Genomic DNA, 19,529 nt, shown 5'->3' on the forward strand with positions numbered 1-19,529 from the left:
ATAGGGGAATGCAACGTATTTTGATCAAATAAATCATGATCATTAGCACTTGCTTCTTCTTCCATTTGTAATATCTTTGAATTGGGAAACTTTGAATTCCTGTCATCTAGATTTTTGTTTTTAAATAAAATGTACAATTGGAACTGGGATTCAGGTTTACAGAAAAACAATTTTAAACAACAAGGATCCATTTCACAAACTTATGTCTTCTAGGAAAGACTCTACCCTTAAAATATCATATATCTCTGATTGCAGATGTTCCAAACTTACATTTCTACTTAAAATATCTCATATTTTTACTATGTATTTCTTTCTGAGAAGGTGAAAGCTATAACATTGTCCATGAGAGAAAAAAAGAGGTAAAGTAGAGCACATATACACATTTTTCCTGGACAATATTAGTCTTCTAGGGTACTTTAATCAGATAATTTCAGCTTATGTTCCTTACAATTCATCATGTTTACTTTTCTAATAACTACAATCATTCTCAAACTGATGTTACATTTTTCTCCTAGAATACGTGTGCTTAAATTGAAAAAATCCAATTGAATAAGAGCATGTAACGAGGAAAGGTAATCCATCGTTATTAAAAAAGGCAGCTTACCTTTATCTGGGTGTTAAATACTACAAATCCGTGAGAGCCAGTGAATGTTTTGAAGTCAAAACGAAGGGCATTACCAAGGCTGAAGTGGATTTGTCACAGCATTATATGTATTACTTCTGAAATAGGTTATTATATCTAGAAGGGGTAAGGGGAAATGGGTATGAATAAAATGAGATAAAGTCTATTTTATTTTTATATATCCTTACTAAGGTGAGCTATTTCTGCTTTTGACTTATATCAAAGATTATTTAAGATAAGTAACAAGTGAACTAAATTTAGAACTTTCCTCTGACTTTACTAAATGCAATGAGATCTCAGTATGAGGTTTTTGTTTCATTTATTTATTTATTATTAAATTATTTTAAGTAGTTGCACAATTTGGTTTCAATTCAACATGTCAGTTTGTGAATATAATGTATCTTCATCAATATCACACTTTCCATCATTCTTTCCAGTGTCATCCATATCCTCAAATTACATAGTTGGATGAAATTCTAAAATCAGTCCTGACAAGAGATGGTGTCTGTATTGACTTGAAGCTCATATACGTTGTCCATAAGGAGTTGCACTTAGTTTGATGCTGTTTGTATGTCTTTAAAGTGTTTATGACTTTGGACATTCTGATGAGAAGAGACGAACTCTTACACGGTTTAAATTTTTTTAAACAGTGGTAGAAACAAAAACGAACATTTTTTTTTGTGTCATTGGGTAATTTTATTTTTGCTAGTTGTGGGGCTTGAACTCAGGGCCTGAGCACTGTCCTTGGACTTTTATCAAGGCTAGAGTTCTACCACTTGAGCCACAGCACCACTTCCAGCTTTTTCTATGTATGTGGTACCGAGGAATTGAACCCTGGTCTTCGTGCATACTAGGCAAGCACTTTACCACTAGGCCAAACTCCCGGCTCCATTGGGTTATTTATTTATTTTTGCTATTTTTTTTTATTAAAGAATTTATTAGAGCTCCCCTATGATCCAGCTATTCCACTACTTGGCATTTATCCACTAGCACAACGATGTTCATTACAGTGGTATTTATACACAATGGAATTCTCTGCTGCTGTCAGAAAGAACGACATCTCCCCATTTGTAAGGAAATGGAAAGACTTAGAAAAAATCATATTAAGTGAAGTAAGCCAGACTCAAAGGAACATAGGCTCAATGGTTTCCCTCATTTGCCATAATCAGTAGAAACCTTGGACTCTTCTAGCAGTGATTTGCAGTAGAGCAAAACCTAAATACATAAGGCCATACAGTATGATGCTAAATGAAAGGACCTCTAGGAAATAGAAACAAAAGCCATATAATGAGTGATTGTTGTCCTTAATGTATTATGTTATCTCTCATCTCTTTTGCTGTCCTTTGGTTATCTCATATCGTTACAGTATTTCACTTTGTTATCTGATATATTGGATATACGCGTATTTGGTTGTTTGAAATTGGATAGGAAAGGGGGGGGAAACAAGATGAGGGGTGGGGGTGGTGGGGAGGGAAATGGGGACCAAGACACGAGAAAGGGTATCAATGTATGTGACGTAATGCACCTTCTATCTGGCGAATGTAATGTAACCCTTCTATTAATTACAATAAAAATATATGGAAAAAAGAACAACAATCACACAAGGAAAAAAAGAATTTATTAACGTTGATTTTTACATCATATTTTAAATGACAAGTTTAACAAACAAGTAAAAATGAACATTTTTATAAGCACGCATTTTAGAATAGAGCATTAAAATGAATTAAATCAATGGGGTTGTAATAGTCTTGAATTCATTTACAAGGAAATGATAAAAAGCAGCCAGAACAAGTAATTTCATTGGGTTGTAGTACTTTAATGTTACTGCAATCTGACTATGGCTTGAGGTTAAATCAACTACACAATGGGAACAATTTTATCATCAGTTTTTCACCTACCTATTAGACCCTTTCAAGGAAATGTATGGTCCCATGTCGAAGGCTGTGGCAATGTCCACACAATCTGCTTTACAGAATTAAATTCAAATATGCTTCTTTGTGTCACCAAAATTGTCATGGAAAGTGATACCCAGATATTCAGTGCATGTTTTGGTAAATAGTCTTACAAAGAATACAATCATAATATTCAATGTGTATATGTAAAACTGGAAGGAGGAAAATGGAGAGAATGGGTGAGGTTGGAGAATGGGTGAGAGTATAAGAGAGGGGTGATATGGGTCATGATGCATTCATTGTATTCCTAAACTCACACATTGAGTGGAAACCCTTTGTGCAACTGCTTAAAGATAAGAAAAATAACGACAATATGAGAAATTAATGAAAAATGAGCAAAATAATAATAAAGAAGAATTGTGGATTTTTCCTCTACTGAGTAGAGAAAAACGTTTATCTTAGTAAATCTTCTCTTAATAATTTATCCTTTAGCCCTTTCTATATGTTTGTAGAAAACTGGCTTTCTTTACTTCCTTTCTCAGTCTTCTGAAAACCAGGGAAGTGGAAGTGTTGCTCAAGCAGTAGAGCATGAACATTGAACACAAGTTAAGCAAAAACTCAAGGCCCTGAGTTGAATCCCCTGTACTGGCACACGACTAGGAGGGGGAAAAGGATGAATGTAAGACACTTACCCTCCAAAGATATTCTGATTACAAAGAAATCTTTCTTTAGGATGGAAGTAGAAGGGAGAGAAGAGTAGGTGTGAAGCATTCAGGATCTTAAAAAAACCGATGGATTACAACAAGTATACAATTATGAATAAGGAAAGGAGAATGGCTTAGAGAAGTAAGATAATAGCAATTATTCCTTGTTTATTTTTTTCCAGTCCTGGGGTTTGAACTCAGGGCCTGGGTTCTGTTCCAGAGCCTCTTTGTGTTCAAGGCTAGCACTCTATCGCTTGAACCACAGCACCATTTCCAGCTTTTTCTGAGTAGTTTATTAGATCAGAATCTCACAGACTTTCCCGCCCAGGCTGGCTTTGAACAACAATCCTTAAATCTCAGCCTTGAGCAGAGATTTAAGGTGCCCAGAAGCTTTTAGTTATTGAGTCTTACATGATGCCCAACCCTGGATTTCACAATTACCATTCTAAAAATAACATTATCAGCCAGAAATTAACTTTACAACAGAAAAACTGGCCTGCAGATTTTTTTTTTTTTGTCAGTAGTGAGGCTTGAACTCTGGATCTGGCCACTGTCCCTGAGCTCTTCCGTTCAAGGATATTGTTCTACTACTTGAGCTGAAGTTCCACTTCTGGTTTTCTGGTGGTTAACTGGAGTTAAGAGTGTAATGGACTTTTGTACCTGGGCTGGCTTTGAACCTTGATTCTCAGATCTCGGCTCCTGAATAGCTAGGATTACAGGAGTGGCTTCACCCTGCAGAGTTTTAAGGAACTTGCCTATTCATGTACATAGCTCTGAGGTTCAAAATCTGCAGGTTTTATCTCGAGCGAACTAGGACAGATGGAGAACTCACCATATAGGGAGATAAAGATTAGAGAGGTGTGTGGAAGAGGGACTGGGGTGTACCAGTGAGGATGATCATCATTTTATATATTAAGTTAGCTGTTTTGAATTTTTACCATTCCACAAAATCTTTAGAATCCAATCATTGAGTTGAATTAATGTAATAGAGATAATTCAAGATTTCAGCATTTTATTTTTTCTGGAAACAGTAATGATTCACATGAGAATATAATAGAAATAACATGTTGTAATATCTAGCACAAACCCCAAAATGGGCAAATAATAAAATAAAATGATTTGTTCACGTGATTGACAATGAAGATTGAAAAAATTGTTGTTGTTTATGCTTTGCATTGGCTAAAGCAGTGTTTTAAACTTCCATTCATCCTTTAGACAAAAGCCATTTTGCTTGTTTTGCCCAATTCAACTCATCTGAACAATGGCTTTTTTAAACTTGTACGTTCCCCACAGAGGATCGGTACTTCATGTTCTTAGTCTGTGTGGGTAGACTAGCACGATCATCAATCAAGGTTGCATGTTGCAACCTTTGCTGTTGGAGTTTACTGAATCCATAGATCATCTGATATCACAATTTCCTGAAGCAGGGAGATTCCTACAGGAGTTACACATATAAATCACTGCTGATTTAAAAAAAAAAAACCCAAAATACAAAAAACAAAAAAAACAGTCAAAACCTTCCACAATAGAAATGTTGTTCAAGCATGAGAACGTACAAATAGATGCAAGACACTAAGTCCAGGAACGAAGGACATCTCTCCATTGTGCAAAAGGTTGGTGCGTTGGTGAATGACAAAGACATGCACTGCCTACCGAGAATTAAATACTGTAGCCCAAGTCAGTAACAAAAGTCCTGCTTTTTATCATTGTCCTGTACCAGCAATTCCAAATAATACCAGTGACAAATAGGTATCTAAAAGTGGATGTTTTTCTCTGAGTTCTGAACAATTGTTTTAGTTGCTGTAAATTTGAAAAGTATACGTGTAAATGTACAATTAGTCCACATTTTATTATTTACTTTTTAATTAACATTGCACTAGCCATGAAAGTTAATTTGGAGCAACTCAAATTGTAGAGATGGCTCCTAACACACTTGGACTCAGCTCTATACATTTATTCAAAGCCTAACTAGCTATTTATTATTGTTTGCACTAGTTGGAACAGATCTTGTCTCTAGTCTCAATATAATATATCCTATACTTAAACAGACACTTAAATAGTGGTAACACAGTAGATGCAACGACAAAGAGAACATCACTTCTTTCAATTCTGTCCTTCCCATTACTACCTGTGTTTAGATTATTAATTCAAAGAAGTAGTACAAAATACATGGTTTTCTTATGTAAGTTTAAATATAGAGAATTATTTCAAAATTTGAATACTAACTTTTTTAAAAAAGAAAAACCATATTTAGCATAGTGAAGATATGGAACCAACCCAGATGCCCCTCAGTAGATGAGCAGATCAACAAGATGTGGTATTTATACACAATGGAATTCTATGCTGCCATCAGAAAGAACGACTTTGTAATAAAATGGAAAGATTTAGAAAAATCCTATTAAGTGGAGTAAGCCAGACCCAAAGGAACATAGGCTCATTTGTAATAATTAGTACACACCAAGAACTCCCCTAGCAGAGGATTACAATAGCTCAAAACCTAGGTACATAGGTTACATAGGATGAAACTAAATGAAAGGATCTCTAGGATATGGAAACAAGAGCTTTATCTTGTGTGATTGTTGTTCTTAATGTAATATGCTATTTCTCTTTAATAGAAGGGTTATAGTATATTCGCCAGTTATAAGATGCATTTCTTCACATTGATACCCCTTCTCATGTTTTTGTCCTCATTTCCCTCCCCCTACCACCTCCCCTCATCTTGTTTTCCCTCCTCCCTATCCTATTTCAAATACACAAATAAACATATATACAATGTACCAGATAACAAGGTAAGATACTGTAACTATATGAGATAATCAGGGACCATCTCTTCTCTTTTTTTGCCCTTTGATTAATCTCATGTTGCTACTGTATCTGACTTTGTTACCTGGTATATTGTATATACATTTATTTGATATTTGAAATATGAAAGGGAAGGGGGAAAACAAGATGATTGTGAGGGGGTGGGGGGAGGGAAATGGGGACAAAAGCATGAGAAGGGGTATCAATGCATGAGAAGTAATGCACCTACTACCTGGCAAATTGTAACTGTCACCCATCTATATATTACCCCGACAATAAAAAAATAAAAAAGTAAAAAAAAAGAAAAAGAAAAGAAAAAAACTCTTTTGTACAACTACTTACTTATAATAAAAACCAAAAACATAATTAAGATGATCCTCAGGATCATTTGTTTAGATTGTCCTATATATACACATGTATGTATGCACATGTAAAAATGTATATATGCATATATGATATATGCAAATGTAAAATAGATGGATAAAACCTATCAAGATGTGTTTTTGTGCATATATCTATTTATATGCAAATGGTAAACATGAAAATTGAGCCAGGCTCCCACTAGGCATAGATGATGGATGGAATCCTAGCTTCTCAAGAGTCAGACTGACGATTGCAGTTTGAAACCAGTGCAGACAGGAAAATCTGTAAGACTCTTATCTCTAATTAACAAAAAAACCGCCTGTGAGATAGAGAGGTGTGGCTTAAGTAGTAGAGTGCCAGTCTTGAGTCACAAAGCTAAACCCTAGGATAAACACACACACACACACACACACACACACACACACACACACACACAAATTAAATATATGGGAAATATAAACATCGCTATGCCAGTACTTCCATCAACATAAATAAAATAAATATCCCAAAAGAAAAGCTAAGATTTTAGAGTATGTAATGCTCACAAGAGGCCCAGCTCAATTATTGAATGAAAATTGGAAGAAAATACATTATGTTGGTTGTACAAAACTGCAAAACATTTAAGAATTGTATTGAAGTTGAGAAGTTTGTGTCATGACTGGATATAGAGTGACATTTTTGAATGATAGATGATAAGGACAATGTCATTGTGAACATTCATGTATATATATCACATGAATTTGTGATATATACATTAAAAGGCTAAGACAAATTAACTGAAAGAAGAAAGGAGATACACAAATTCACCATCATTGGCTTGAATCAACTTTACACAATAGTCAAGAGAAAAAGAAGATAAAAATCTTAGTGAAAATATAAAAGACCTGGATGGTACAAAGAATCAATTTAACTGATTTTATTTAGGCAGAACATGTACACAACATGTTCATTTTAATTGCCCATAAAATATCAGATTACTACAATCAAGGCTATAACAAAAGTGAATTTCAAAGGATTGAAATGACTCACAGTTTTGTGATTTATGTCTGTAGTTCCAGCCTTATAAGGGGAAGATACAAGTAAAAGAAAAGAAACAGCATACAGCATAAAGTCAATGACCCCAAACTCCTCAAAATTCCGTAATTGATTATGTTTGGGGACTATGGCTTGAGCTTAGAACTTTACTCTCTTGCTTGGCTTACTTACAGTTGGTTCTCTACCACAGGAACCATATCTCCAGCTTGGCATTTGGGTAGATAATTGAAGATGGAATCTAGTTGGCTCTTCTACCTGAGCTGATTGCAGTGCTGTATGTCTCACTGTTCACAGTAGCTAGGACTGTAGGTGTGAGCCATTACCATCTGGCTTGCTTCAGTGGAATAAACTTATCTGATGTAGAGAACATTGTTAATTTTCTATTACTATTATCATTATATTTTTATTTTATCTTCTTTCAATCACTTTGTACTCCTGAATATTTCCAGTCTCATCAGTCTTTGCAAAGAATTATTTACTATTGCATCAGTCATGATTCCTGAACAATTCTTGAACTTCTGAATGATTTACATTAACCTGTTTCCGTTTCTGGGTCACAGTGACTCTCAATGGATGGTCCTAAAAATCCATGTATCGGTATTACTGATAAATTTGCTCATATAGTTACTCAAATCCAACACCAGACTGAGCTGATTCAAAATTTCCAAAGCAAGAGATGTTTAGTATGATGTTATGGAGAGTCCAGATATTCTAGATAGGTGCCATAATTTGTAAACCATTGTCTTATCTACAGGGGAAAAAGTCTATTTTAAGATTTCTTAATGTACTATGTTATCTCTCATCTCTTTTGTTGTCCCTTGGTTATCTCATATTGTTACAGTACCTTACCTTGTTATCTGATATATTGTATATATGTTTATTTGAAGTAGGGAAGGGGGAAAACAAGATGAGGGGAAAGGGTGGGGGGAGGGAAATGGAGACAAAAACATGGGAAAGGGTAGCAATGTTTGTGAAGTAATGCACCTTCTATCTGGCAAATCTAATGTAACCTTTCTATTAATTATAATAAAAATATATTAAAAAGGATTTCTCAAAATGATGATGTGACTCCTTTGTTCAACACATCTTACCTATTATACAATTTACAAATGCTATGTCATACTAAACATGTTTTTTTTAAGAGTTTATTAACATTGATTTTTACATCATATTTTAAATGACAAGTTTAACAAACAAGTGTTCAAGGAGGGAATCTCTATTTACAATCACTGGGATTTAGTATTTAGAACTTAATCAAAATTAGGCTAACGGTTTGTGTGTCATAGAAACATATCAATTTATGAAATAAAACATTATGTCTATGGAGTCATAGGTTTTTTTGTCTATATAGTTATGTTTGTATTTCCATTACCATGTCCATAGCTTTGGGTATGCAGTTATTGAGTCCTCGCTCTTGTACTTTTTGGATCTAATAGCCACATATTAAGGATACCATGTGCTTTTTGATCCTTCGGTCTTGACTTGTCTCACTCAACATGATTCGCTCTAGATTCATCCACTCCCCTGCAAATGCCATTATTTTATCTTGTCTGTTGGCTATGTAGAACTCCATTGTGTAGATATACCACATTTTCTGTTTCCATTCATCTGCAGACCAAACATGTTTTTATATTTGTATCTTATTTTCCTAACCATAACTGTGTATCATTTGACAAGGATCTTTATATACGGCATCCTCTGAAATGAACCAGTGTGCTTTTTCTGCTTCTGTAACCAATTACCATAAACTTAGTATTTTTAAACCATGTAGTTATCTCAGGTACGTGTGTGCGCGCGCGCGCTTGTGTGTGCGTGCACATGCGCACATGCGCAGAAGCTTTAATAGATTAGGCTGGGTTCAGGGTGTCACTGGGCCAAAAATCAAGGTTTGGGTAGGGCTGCCTTCCATATTGGAGGCAGCCAGGAAATTTGCTTCATGGCTTTTTGGGGTCATTGGTCAGTTCCTCATGACTGTAGAAGTGAGGCTCTTGTTTCTTGCCGGCTGTAGTTGGACTGGATCCTAAAAACTGCTTAGTTCTATTTCAGGCTTTCTGTAGGATCCTCTAACCATGGTACTGATTTCCTACCGTGTGGAGAATCTCTCTGTCTTTGTAGCATCCTTTTGACCAGGGTCAAAGGAACTTCTCTCTTCAAATGGCTCAGGTGATTAGATTGGGCTCACCAGTGTAATCCAGGATCATGTTCACATTTCAAAGATGGTGATTTCAGTCATGTTTCCAAAGTCCTTTCTGCATGAAGGTTAACATATTCACAGGTTCCAAGAATTAGGACATGACATCTTTGAAAGCCAATTCTGCCTATGTTTCATGGCTATGTAGAGAAAGTTTCAATTGAAATGGACAAATTCTGTATTGTTTTCACAACAATAAAAACTACAATAAAAAATAAACAAGAAAGATAATTGTAGCACTAATATTTGAACCCAGGGCCTTGTCCTCTGTAGGTAGTGACTCTACCACTTATGGAACACTTCCATCTGTTTTTTGTTTTAGTTATTTTTCAAATGTGGTCAGATCCTCCTACTTAAATTTCCTAAGCAGCTGGAGATCACAGGCATGCAAAATCACATTTGGCCATCCTTTTTACTGTTTTTACTAGTGAACAAAAGATCTTTAGATCATATTTTAATAAGATAACTACAGATTAAGCTGTGCATTTCAGTTTACATTGCCCAGAGTAGCTTCAAACCCCACTGGCAGTTTCTGGAAAACAATGGCTTTTCCCTTTGTGTTTCCTGCCCACAGCTCTACCTACTAGACTTGTTGAGTAACCATTGTTTTATATCTTAAGTTAGGTCATCACAAATATACATGCCAAATTTTGTTTAAAAATAAATCTGTCCAGCTATTTTTGAAGGGTGGTGTAACAGCTAGCAGCTGGAAACTTTATTTATATAGATTAGGACGTAGGGCTTTGTATGCAAATTATGATGCAACTATCATGCGTTGAAAAGCTTGTAAATCTCTCAAACAAACATAAGGTTTTATTTTCATCCATAACAGCCATTATGTTTTTATGACTTTCATTGTAAGCACTCTCATTTGATTAATGTCCATAAAGAAGAAGGGATAAGGCATACTATCAGATATCTGCTTAATAGGGCTTAATTATTTGTTATGGGACTTCATAGTATATTTAATAAAATTAATGAGGTTCTGATTACTCAAGCCTGCCATTCTCTTTGGCAGGAAACTCTCTTTGATAAGAAGTAAATCAAGATTGCCAGTTTTCTTATGAGAATTACAGGGCTGGAGGATTATCCAACTGAGAATTGATGTGGTCCTCCTCTAATTAATGTCTTCCCACTGATGTCTGCCCTAATCTCCCCTTTTATTACATTTATTACAATGCTTCAGCGGCATATCTGTGTGGCAGCAAAGATCTATTAAATAAGGTTATTGTTCAGTTAGTGAAATAGCAATAAAGATCCAGATTCTGTGTTTGTTACTTTGTTAATTCCATTTAATTTAGAGAGGTACCTTGAGATAGGCATATATTTTCAAACGGGAGGAACCACTGGGCTGAAGGTAGGAGGAGATCCACTTCCAGTCTTGTTCCTGGCTTTGAGGAGGCCATTAAACATAGCTTGGGTCTTCAGTTTTCTATATAATAGGTAATGGATGGTTCAAACAAAGGTGATTTATTTTTTCATATATTTTTATTGTAATTATTAGAAGGGTTACATTATATTCACCAGATAGAAGGTTCATTACTTCACAAACATTGATACCTTTTCTAATATCTAGGTCCCCATTTCCCTCCCTCCACTCCCACCCCTCACTTTGTTTTTCCCCCTTCCCTATCCTATTTCAAATAATCAAATAAACATATACACAATATATCAGATAACAAGGTGAAATACCGTAACAATATGAGATTAACAAGGGACAGCAAAACAGATGAGAGATAACATAGTACATTAAGGATAATGATCACTCATTATATGGCTTTTGTTTCTATATCTTGGAGGTGCTTTCATTTAGTATCATTCTATATGACCTTATGTATCTTGGTTTTTCTCTATGGTAAATCTCTGCTAAGAGAGCTCAAGGTTTCTACTGATTATGACAAATGAGGGAAACCATTGAGCCTATGTTCCTTTTAGTCTGGCTTACTTCACTTAATATGATTTTTTCTAAGTCTTTCCATTTCCTTACAAATGGGGAGATGTTGTTCTTTCTGACAGCAGCATAGAATTCCATTGTGTATAAATACCACATCTTGTTGATCCACTCATCAACTGAGGGGCATCTGGGTTGGTTCCATATCTTTGCTATGGTAAATAGTGCTGCAATGAACATCATTGTGCTAGGGGATTTAGTATGTCCCTGTTTCTGGACTATTGGGTAAATGCCAAGTAATGGAATTGCTGGGTTATAGGGGAGTTCTATGTTTAGTCTTTTGAGGCCCTGCCATACTGCTTTCCATAGTGGTTGAACAAGTTTGCACTCCCACCAACAGTGTAGTAGTGATCTCTCCCTGCCATGTCCCCGCCAGCATTTGTTGTTATTAGATTTCTTGATCATGGCCATTCTAAGTGGAATGAGGTGGAATCTTGGGGTTTTTTTGATTTGCATTTCTTTTATGGCCAGAGATGTCGAGCAGAGAGTCTAGAAGTCTCTCTTTAAGTCTTTGGCCCATCTTTTTTTTTTTTTTTTGTCAGTCCTGGGCTTTGGCTCAGGGCCTGAGCACTGTCCTTGGACTTTCTCAAGGCTAGAGCTCTACCACTTGAGCCTCAGCACCACTTCCAGCTTTTTTCAATGTATGTGGTACTGAGGAATCAAACCCGGTCTTTGTGCATGCTAGGCAAGCACTCTACCACTAGCCCAAACTCCCGGCCCCTGACCCATCTTTTAATGGGATGGTTGTTTCTTCAGATATTAGTTTTGGAGTGATTCAATTTTTTTTAGCTGTTAATATATTTTAGATAAGAGGCTTGACAAAGGTGATTTCTAACACCACCTTATCCGCAGTATTGAAATTTGACAATTGAAAAGGTAAACTTTACAGAAATTTATCAACAGAAACTTTTTTTTGCCAGTCCTGGGCCTTGAACTTAGGGACTTAGCACTGTCCTTGGGCTTTCTCAAGGCTAGAACTCTACCACTTGAGACACAGCACCACTTCCAGCTTTTTTCTATGTATGTGGTACTGAGGAATCGAACCCCAGTCTTCATGCTTGCTAGGCAAGCACTCGACCACTAGGCCAAACTCCTGGCCCTAACAGAAATGTGTGTATGCATGTCAGTATTGGAGCTTGAATATAGGTCCTAGATGCTGTCCCTTAGATTTTTTGCTGAAGGGTATTGTTCCACTTGAGCAGCTGATAAACTTCCAGCTTTTTGCTAATTTACTGGAGATAAATAAAAAATCTCACAGATTTATCTTCAGGTTTCGCTTTGAATGGGGATCCTCAGATCTCAATCAACCTCCTGAATAGTTTATGTATGAACCACCACCGCCTGGCTTAACTTCGATTTTTTTTTTTTGCAATTGTTAGCTAACTTTCTTGCTTTTGTTACTTTGATCCAGTCACCATTCTTTAGTCTGGAAGATTTGCTTCCAGAAAATGGTTAGTTCATTCTCTATTCAGAAACATGTCCATTTAGACTAGATTTCAAGACGTTCAAAATTTTGATATGCTCTGTCTTTTAAATTTTCTTGTTCTGTATTCTCTACACAATCTTTCTCCCCAACCCCCCATTTGACTCAATTTGCTGGGAATATAAAATGCATTTGTAGTTTATCCTTTCCTTCACTCCTATTTCTTGTGTATTCTGCCTGATTCCTTCACTCTTCATCTTATCCCTTACATCCTTCAGGATAACACACTGCTGACCTTGGTCACTGCTAGTCTATCTCTTCAAGGTCAACTGGAAAGCTATTGGCTTTTCTACTGTGTACCATAATCATGCTGACTGCACACAACCTTTTTCTCTCTGAAATCCTCTAGGACTTACTGATGTTTACAACTCAATAATAAACATTCAACAGATGCTAATGAAGCAGATGTTAATAAGATTATGATGTTAGGATAAATGTAGGGAAGAAAATAGTCCCACTACCTTTGTTTTTTAAACAGAGTATTATTCCTTGTACTAAATTGTTAGGAAATCTGAATCCTGCTGGTCGTGTGGCTTCATCCCCAGACCCTAAGCATTTGTGTTCAAGGCTTCTCTAGCACTTGAGCCACAAGCTCCACTTCTGGCTTTTGGGTTGTTAATTAGAGATGAGAGGCTCATGGACTTTTCTGTCTTGGATGGCTTTGAATTGCAAACCTCAAATCTCAGTCTCCTGTATAGCTAAGATTACAGGTGTGGGCCACGGACACCTAGTGAGCAAAGCTTTTAGAACTCTTTAACAATAGTATCTTATTCCTATGGAATTTGGAAGAATTATTTGTGTCTGTAAATTTGGCATTGTAACATTTAAAAAGTGGGTTAGACCAGATTGTTTTAGACTGGAGAATAAATGGAAAGCTTTTCCTATTTTCTCTGATTTGCAGAATGGAATAGGGAAGAAATTAGAGTAAGAACATGAGTAAATATTCTGCAGTTTATTGTATACCTAAGAAACTTTGGGGGTCATTTCTGTTTTAAGTGGAAGGAAGTTACTTAATGTTGAGTTTTGTTGGTGGGGGTCACACTGTATTTTAACATTTGCATGGTAAAATTATGGTTTTATGGCCATGTTTTCAGTAAGATGTCTACCTTCATTTTACAAAGAGACCATCATTTTTCTAATATGTATTTATAGAATGCCATTCATGTACCCAGGTGCATGCTGTGGATATTACAAAGTAGAATGAACCACTCACTAAGCACCTGCTAGTTGTACACTGAACTCTGCTTTGAGTATGACCAAGGTACCATTTATCCCATCAGAGAGCAGGAGGGTGTGCTGTCAAACACACTGCAGTTATGGAAATTTGGGATTATCTAACACAGATTTTTTTTAAAGGGAGATACTTCAGCATTTTAAATAACCTTATTAAAGGAGAGGTGTTTTATAATAGTATATTAATAATAGTTATCACTGGTTAAACACATGTAGAAACCTCAGTTTTTATACCTTGTTTACCTACAATAGACACTGGACACTCTTGTAGCCTTGGGCAAAACACTTCAAGTACCCACTCAAATTCCCTTTGGCCAATTGTATGTGATCTTTAGTTTGATTTACTCTATTTTTTTTTCTATTTTTTTCCTATCAGTTGTAGGGCTTGAACTCTATGCCTAGATACTCTCTCTAAGCTCTTCAGCTCATGGCTGGTGTTCTACCACTTTGAACCTCAGTGCCACTTCTAATCTTCTGGTGGTTAATTGAACAGAAGATTCTCGTAGACTTCTCTGATTGTGTTGGCTTTGAACCAGGATCCTCAGATTTCATTCTCCTGAGTAGCTAGGATTACAGGTTTGCCCAGCTGTAATTTAATTTCTTTCTACTTTTATGTTCATATCCAAACAGTTACTACCCAAACCAATATTCATGGAATTATTTCTTTATGTTTTCTTTGAGGAGTTTGAGTTTCTAAATTTATGTTATACATTTGGATTGATTCATATATGCTGTAAGAGAAGGACCTAATATTTTGCATGTAGATATCCTAATTCTACTTAGTGATCACGCTGTCTTTTCTCTTAGAAAGTGTTATATGCACTAATACATGCCAAGCAAAGACAAAAAATTCTGGATGCGGTGATACATTCTAAACCTACTGAGGCCTTGAATGAATCTCACAGATTTTCAGAGCCCTGGTCTTCTCTTTTATTATATAGACAATAACAATGTTTTGTCTGCCTTTCTAAGAAAATGGTTATATAAGTCAGACCAAATGGAATTATATATAAGAAATTGCTTCGAGGATGCTGCAGTGTTCTGTGATAGGGAAGAGATTGATTATCTCAAGTCTTAAAAGCAAGGAGGAAGATTCACAATGTAGCAGAAAGTTTTCCCATACAAATGTTATAAATTGATATCCATTCCTTCCCAATCTTCTTCATCATGACAATAGGACAGCTTTGTCTTAGGCCTAGTTCAAAGCCTTCGGGATGATCCATGTGTTTTCTGTTGCACTCACAGCCAAACTAATAAGCCAAGACTTTTATTTCTAGCCAATTCATCCCATGAGGACTGCACAGGGCTTCCTGGTTTTTAGATTTTGCCTTCCTTCCTGGAGTCTCTAACACAGATCTTTTTCTTTTAGCTCATACCTATTTCAATAAACATATTCTTTAAAAAGCAGAAAGACACGCATCGGGAGATAATGAAAATTGTATCGAAATTGCTGCACTGATAATAATGGTTTATCTCATTGTGAAGTCTCTGGGTCTTTCTTTCTTTCTTTCTTTCTTTCTTTCTTTCTTTCTTTCTTTCTTTCTTCTTTCTTTAAAGATAATTAGATATTGTGTATATGTGTGTCTGTGAGTGTGTATTTGGTAGAGGGAATGAGAGTCATGCAATTTATTGAGGTACTATGAATGTTTCTTTTTTTTCTATTGAGTTAGAAAATGGGCCCTGTTACTGGAGAAGTAAATACTCCTTGGTAAACTTTCAGTACTAGAATCTGAGAGATATGTGCTAGAATTAAAATCCAGGCTTGGAGCTGGGCACAGTAGGTCATGCCTATAACCCTAGCTACTTAGGAGGTTGAAATCTGAGGATCGAAGCCAGCCCAGGCACTAAAGACTGAGAGACTAATCTCCAATTGAGCTCTAGAAAACCGGAAGTGGGGCTGTGGCTCAGGGGTAGGGCGGTAGCCTTGAGCTGAAGAGCTCAGGGATAGCACCCAAGCCCAGAGTTCAAGCCCCATGACCCACAAAAAAAAAAAAAATCCAGGCTTGGTCAAGTGTGATGGTACATACCCACCACAGGAGAAAAAGGCAGTAGCATCTCAAGTTCAAGAACAATTTGGCCCAAATGGTGGGGTCTTTTTCAAAACAGAAAAAAGGTAACAGCCATGGCTTCCTTTCTTATTAGCAGTGTGACCTTACAAAAAATAACTATGGTTATCAAATCTTGCTTTTTCTTATCTATAATGCCACATGTATTTCCCAGAAAATGCTTAAAAAATGTAGCTAGCAAGTCTTTGTCTTCTTTTTCTCTATAGCTTGAAAATGAAGTTTTATTATATTTGTAAAGTCCTTTAAATTTGATAACAAAATAGGGGAATGATAATTATGGTAGAGATAATTACAAGGGATTAGACTAGGTCATGATTTGACTCAGATGAATACAAGGGCACCCATTTACTGCATTTATTGTGCATTTACTGAGCTTACACACGCATAGCCAAATCAAGCCCCAAAATGAATGTTAAAGCTGAAAGGAATATGAATTTAAATATTCCCATTCATTAATTATTTTTGATTTTATTCCAGGAATTGTCACATGATGGGCTTTAAAATGACGTAGAATACATCTATAATCATTTTAGCAACCACAAAAGAAGTGCCAAGAATCAGTCTCAAGAATGTAAACTTAGTTCCAGAATCTTGAAGGCAAAAAGAAACTCTTAGATTCAGTATTACAGAAAAATAGACATACATGGCACCAAAGGAAAAAGGGAAAAGAGATAGATAAGAGAAATGAAGAAAGGGAGCTTTTAGTTCTACCAAGTTTGTTATTTAACTGTGTAATGTGCCTTTAAGAAAACATTTCACAAATAAGAGGGAATAATAAATGATCACAAATCCTATAAACAAAATTATAATTATAGTATTTTATTGCTGATACAATATAGAAATCTGAACATTCAATCTTACATTGAACTTTGTTGAGACAAAGCTACCCATGTAAATAAAGCACATTTTGAATAAGTATTATTTTGGAAAGTTTCTGTTGATTAAGTTTATATTTTTTTCTGCTGCATGAAGGCATAATCAAGACTCATTATGATAAATATACAAAGGAAAAATATTCAGTTGTCATTTCTGAACTCTTAGCAATTCTCACTCATTTGTAGGAAATCGAACTCATGCTTAGCTCTATCTTGAGGTTCTGTTGTCTTTTTCTCTTAAGCTTTAGTGGTAACATAACTGTGAGAAAATTTCAGACAAGAAAATTCCAAATGGAGAGGGAACTAAGAGGGAGAGAAAAAATTGAAAATAATGAATAACCCAATCAGATGATAATTTTAAATCAATAGTAATAGATTTGCCATTTTGAGAAAATCTTTTGTATCTGTTTCTTAAGAAACAGATTCAGAACTGATATCTTAGAAAGAGTGTTTTATTTGGGGTGAGGAGAAACATTTTCTTTTAAAGCTGAACCTCAGGTAAATCTCAAGGTGACAAAAAAATCCATGAGAAACAAATTCTCTTAGTATCATATTCAATATGTTTGCAAATTTTTTGTCATTAAAAGGAGTCTTCAGACCCATTAATATTTAGTTAAGTAGCATACAATTGTCATTGATAGACATAGTGACAACGAATAGCATTGCTCTTATTTAAGTACCAGGAAACAGATTCAGCAACAGAGATTTGTCTGGAACTCCCACTTATTTAAGCTCAATGTTAATGATGCCCTTTTACTGCATTTTTTTTTTTTTTGCCAGTCCTGGGCTTGAGCTGAGGGCCTGAGCACTGTCCTTGGACTTTCTCAAGGCTAGAGCTCTAAACTTGGGCCACAGTACCACTTCTGGCTTTTTCTGTGTATGTGGTAGCAAGGAATTGAACCCAGGGCTTCGTGCATGCTAGGCAAGAATTCTACCACTAGGCCAAACTCCCAGCTCCCCCTTTAACTGCGTTTTTCAGATAGGTTTAGAACAATAAACAAATAAATATTTTAGGGTATGAAGGAGATTTTTCACTTGCAACTATCATTTCTCTGATGTAGTTTTTGTGTTAAAAATGGACAACTGACCAGGAACTGATGGTGTATGTCTGTAATCATAGTTACTCAAGATGCCGAGGTCTGAGGATTCTGGTTTGAAACCAGCCCTGGAAGAAAAGTATGTGAGTCTATCTCCAATTAACTAGCAAAAACTAGAAGTGGAGCTAGGGTCAAGTGGTAGAGTTGTAGCCTTGAGTGAAAAAGCTAAGTGGCAATGCGCTGAACCTGAGTTCAGACCCCAGTACTGGCACAAAAAAAGAAAGGAAAGAACTTAGCTAGTTTCCACATTAAAAGCATAGTTTTTATGAAAACAGGTAAATCACGAGCCAATTCATTTTGTAACTGGTTCTCCACTTCCTGTCTCTTGCATGATCACACTTCTTAAGAATTTGTGTTATTGAATACTTGTAACATATTTTGCAAAGCTAAATCACATTGTTACAACAAGGTAGCTTGGAAAAGTGTGAGATTTATTAGCAGCTAGTTTCATAACGATCCTATTTAATCATGTTGATATGCTCCCTGTAATTTATTTGATTAATAATATTTGATTTGAACCCAAAGGATGACTTCTCACATCTATGACGAAACTAATGAACTGTGAAAGGAGAATCATTCAGATGGTCACCAATAACCACTGCTTAGTTAATCCTTTAAATAAACTGGAGTGCACAATGTGTCCCTTTGAAGTCATAAATAATGTATATTTTTCTTTTGACTTTTAATAAGCCAGTAGGGTTCATCTCACAGTCTCCAAACACATATATTTTATTACGGGCCTCTGCAGTTTACTTTAATTAGTGTGTCTGAGTGCTTTGGGAGACTTAGGCCTACTGAAAACAAACAGAGTCTTACCATCTATAAAACATTAGCTCCCTTTGGTTGATTCTGACACAGCAGGGGAGGCTCAGTGAGAAACACATGGTGTAAGTAAACACTCATAATTGCATTAGCATTCTCTGGTGGATTGGTAATTCAAGCTCTGTTCCATGATATTGTAAGAGCAGTTAGAACAGGTTTACCAATCTTGCCGTCTGCTGGGGATTCCATGGAAGTCCCCGAGAATAGAACTCAGTGACAAGTCTACTGAGAACAGAGCAAGAGGGGAGGGAGCAATGGCCGTTAAACGGAAGCTTGGTCTAGGTGTGGTAATGTGGTTTTATTTCCACTGTAATGGATTCTTCAATTCAAACCACCTTTTCTTCCTCCTTTCCCCCATGATTTAACACAGAAGTGGGTTTTAATCTGTTTTGG

This window comes from Megascapheus bottae, chromosome 23, assembly GCF_031878675.1.
Source record: "Megascapheus bottae isolate mThoBot1 chromosome 23, mThoBot2.hap1, whole genome shotgun sequence".
Taxonomy (NCBI): domain Eukaryota; kingdom Metazoa; phylum Chordata; class Mammalia; order Rodentia; family Geomyidae; genus Megascapheus; species Megascapheus bottae.